Raw genomic sequence first — 5,021 nt, 5'->3', positions numbered from 1 at the left:
TATAAATTAAAGAGGCTAGTGATAAGTGTGGATGACTGTCTCCTTCCCCATAATGTAATGATTCCTTTTCCGATAAGCCTACAAGATGGAATACATCTCTTTATCATAGGTGTGGTACTTCTAAATTGTATCCGAAAGTGTCTCACTCTGATAGGCCATTGGATGCCCACGCTGGGTGAGGATTGCACCAATAGTATAGTCTGAGGTGTCTGTCTCAATTTCAAAATGGCTATTGCACGTCTTGAAATCTGAGTACCGGTTCAGAGCAGAGTTAGTGCTTCAACTCAACGGATGCCTTCTGTTGGGACTCGGACCAGGAAAAATCTGTTCTTTCCCTGCCCTTCATAATCTGACCCAAAGGGCAAGTGATATGGGAGAATCCCAACACAAACCTCCGATAAAGATGTGCAAGGCCCAAAAAGTTGCGAAGCTTCATTAGAGTGGTCAGGGCTGGACAATCCCGAATGAATTGGATATTATAGATCCACATGCATGCCATAGTCTTCTATGATGTAACCCAAATATTGGACATGGCTCATGCCAAAGGTGCATTTCTCTAATTTGGCACACAATTTGTGTTGTCGAAGTGTTTGAAGGACTTGCCCAATGTGTTGCAAGTGTTCTTTCCAACTCTTGCTGAAGATGAGGATGTCATCCAGATAAAACACCACAAATGAGTTGGTGAAGGGCCACAAGATGTCATCCATTAGCCTCATAAAAGTAGTAGGGGCATTTGTCAACCCGAAGGGCATAACCAAACATTCAAAAAGGCCTTCCTTGGATTTGAAGGCGGCCTTCCATACATCTATGGGATCTATTGGAACTTTGTGATAGCCAGACCTCAGATCGATCTTGCTAAAACACTTGGCCCCCTTGAGTTGGTCTAGAAGGTCATTAATCCATTGGATTGGATACCTGTTCCTTAAAGTGATTTTTTTTAGTGTCTGATAATCAATGCAGAGCCTCTGGGTCCCATATTTCTTCTGTACAAGTACAATTGGGCTCCCACAAGGCGAGGAACTTGGTCGGATGTGCCCTTTTTGCTGTAACTCCTAGATTTTTCGCTTTATCTCTTCATTTTCCAAAATGGAGCAATGATATATTACCCCATTGGGTAGAGGTGCTCCGGGAGTTAGATCGATTGAATGTTTGACCTGACAGTGCAATGGTATCGCTGTGGGTGAGGAGAATTTGTCCTTGTATTCTTCCACAACTATATCGACCTTCTTTTGCTACACGGAGGACCCCTTCCCACGGACCATGGATCTAGCTACGGTCTTCCCCTTAGTTTAAGAGTGAATTAGAAAGAAAACAAATTTCCCAGTCTAGGAGATGATCTTATTTCATTTCTTAGCAAAGATCAAAGAGATGGTGGTAGGCGGGGCTACCTCCAATATCTTGTATAAGTTACTACCCAAAGAAATAATAACAGAGCATGGTCTAGACTCATATACAACATGCCTCTCCCACAAGTATGATTGTCTTAATAATACATCACAAGCTTACGGAGGAGAAACATCACACAATACCTCATCCATGAAGGGCTTGATGTTGCGGGCAAGGAACCACTGCTAGCGGACAGAAGCATCTTGTCCTTGGTGAAGCCACCTGATGTTGTATGGGTGCAGATGTGTTGTAGTCATTATGCCTGACCACTTCACGACCTCTGCTAAGATGAGGCTCTTTTGGCTTCTGCTGTTGATAATGAACTACAATGGAGAACCCTTCACCCACATCTATGAGTGGAATAGGCATTGACCCTCCTCTAGATCTTCATGCTTAATCTTCTGGATATTGTTGACCAGTGGCCACAATGGCCCTAGGATCCACATCAATGATGTGCTTCCCTTTAGCATTTCACTTGTCGGGTTCCATTAATAACTTGTCAGCGATATATGTTAAATATAATAACAACTTAGAAAATGTAATCATTTAGTACCATCCAGAATACACTTATTAAGTAGATATATACATTTTTTAGTTATTAAAGTGCATTAAAAAATAATTAGATACATACATTTGTAGTTGTATTTCATTTATCGTGTTGAACCAATATTTTAATATGTATATTTAAAAACTAAATAAATAATTACAGAGATATACTTTGTGATGGTATAAATTTTTTCCAAATTAGCTTAGTGCATTTTAAAAATTAAACGATGATTTCAATATGTTTTTTCATCTTGAACACACATACAGTGTTTAGAATGTAGTGAACAATATATTGTTGTGTTTAACCTAGGGAGTGGAAATAATGTCACTCAGTCATAACTCTTTATAATAGAAAAATACTGGATATATGGCAACATTTTAAGTTTACACCGAGGTTCGTGCCTTCTTTTCCCTTAGGATTTTCCATGCTTATGAGTGATCAAGCTCTGAGGATGTAGGATGTGGTTGGTTGAAAAAAAAAACCATAACATGTCACCATGTCATGCTTTCACCTTGTCTTTAATTAATATGGATTTACTTTAATGTGCAATATAAAAGTAAAAAATAAAAGTAAGTATAAAATGGAGAATTAAAAATAGATATATAATTAAATTTATAAAAATATTAATATATAAAATAAAAAAATAACTATAGTTAAAAGATATTTGAAACTTGAAATTAGTTTTTTTATATTATTGTTATTATGATTTGTTGTTGTTGTTGTTGTTGTAGGGTTTAGTGTTTTTTGTTATTTTATAGTGTTGGTATTAGATTAAAATGGCATATGTAATGCTTTAGACAACACAGTGTTTTGTCTGGAAAGTGTCTTGGCAAGATGTATGTCTTTCTTGGCCAGATGGTCTAAGCCCCATGTTGAACTAAATTTAAGTTTAAATTCATGACCATAACTCTGACTAAATTTGAAATTTAATAGTGTTGTTCAATTGCACAAATATGTAAACTTACTTGCTATAGTGAATACAAATTAAGCACATAAGTGCACTCCAAAGACCTAATTTGTTACAAGGTACATTTTAGTTAAAATAGGCACATACACCTTAAGTTCTCATAAGCCATATTAATGGCTATAATAAGAATGAGAATGATTGTAGGAAATATAGATAAATTGATATAACTAACTAAGGAATGCTTGTAATAAAATACATGTGTACTAAAATGGAGAAACTCATAAAAAATATTTTCGCTTTTCAATGGAAATTGTATATTAAAATTCTAATAATTTTTTATATTAGATATATTTGAATAAAAATAATCAAACAATGTTAAATCATATACTAATTATTTGGAAAATATAAAAACTAAATATCATTATTTTGTTGTTATAAATTTTTATTAAAAATACTTTATTAAAAATTTCATATATTTTTGTACAATTCATTTATTATATATTTATTATAAAATATGAAAATAACATATTAAACCATATAAATCATTTAAGTTAATCAATAGAATTATGTATTGGATGGATAGGCTTTGGTGTTCTATGAATTTGATATGGTGAGACAATGCGTTCACCATGGCAATAGTAATGGTAGGGAATCGAGGTTCTTACACTCAATTAAGGGTTAAAGCTTTAGCTCAAGCTTCCCTCATGATAACAATGTAAAAAAAAAACTAAAATAATAACATTACCACTATAACTCTTGTTTGTTATATAAACAATACATGTTTCATTAGAATGATATATTGGATGGATAGACTTCAGTGTTCTATGAATTTGATAGGGTGAGACAATAGGTTCACCATGGCAATAGTAGTGGTAGGGAATCAAAGTTCTTACACTCAATTAAAGGTTGAAGCTTTAGCTTAAACTTCCCTCAGGATAACAATGTAAAAAAACACAAAAATAATAACATTGTCACTATGTAACTCTGGTTTTTTATATAAACAATACATGTTTCATTTCATCCCACCTTATGGAGATGAATTCATCCTAAAATGTTTCTTTGTAATCCCTAGTCTCCTCCACTTGAAGCTTTTCTTCTGGAAATACTCGGTTTGCCATCGTTTTTTGAAAACATAAATGTTGTGGTCTCTATCTGCTAGTTTGAGTTCGTGAGTTTTTTTTGTTTCCATTAATGAACTGAGATCTTCTCCGCCTTTTCATGGCAACTCGCTAGAAAATGTTACATAGAGGTGCCCACTGAAAGCTTGATATATTATACGATATTACATAACTCTTAAGGTGCGTTTTGACGGAAAACGTGTATATTTTATTTTATTTATTCAATGACAATTAATTAAAAATATTGTTGATTATTTGAGAGATATTTTTTTATATATAACATAGATTATTCCAAAAATTTAATACAGATGAATCAAAATATTTAACAACAATCTAGTTACGTTCAAGTCAATTAAATAGATTAATGGCCCAACTTAGAAAGCCTACACTATATACCACTATTTAATTATTCTAAATAACATTGTTTTTTAAAATAATAAAAATAAATTAATGATTAATAATAACAATTATATTATTAATTTAATACTAAATTAGAGCAATATAAAATTATCCAAAAACAATTTAAATTAAAAGTAAGTATTATTTCTATTTATTTCATATGCTTATTTTTTTAAACAATCTAACTATACGAACAACTGAATCTCTATTTTAAACAATCTAACAATCAAATCTCTATTTTCAAGCTCCATTACACACCTACGCTAACAACTTATCCTTTAATCTAAAATAAGACAATTTTCTAACTATTACAATAATGAATTACAGATCATTTTCGAGAGATCCAACCCTCTCGACTAAAACTGACTTTTGACCACTCAAGTCAATGAAATTCACTCTTTTAGCCACAACATGTGAAGAAACCTTCACATTGCTAGCTAAGTCCAGATTCTCTTGCATCACATTGTGATTTTGAATTGGTTTTTGTTCTGAACAATTCTCTTTTATATCTTGAATCCTATCGAAAAGACATTTCAAGAGAAAATTTGGATGCGGTTGAAAGTCCTGAAGTGAAACCTACAATTCCAATACATTTATTAGACGTCAGGAAGAAATTGTGCAGAACAAAAACACGATTGGTGTGGGATATGATACACATGTTTCT

The sequence above is a fragment of the Pinus tabuliformis genome, chromosome 4_1, assembly GCF_031772625.1.
Source record: "Pinus tabuliformis cultivar Carrire ecotype Pingquan chromosome 4_1, CPIR1, whole genome shotgun sequence".
Taxonomy (NCBI): Eukaryota; Viridiplantae; Streptophyta; class Pinopsida; order Pinales; family Pinaceae; genus Pinus; species Pinus tabuliformis.
The sequence above is the reverse complement of the archived record's forward strand: the minus strand, read 5'-3'. Positions refer to the sequence as shown.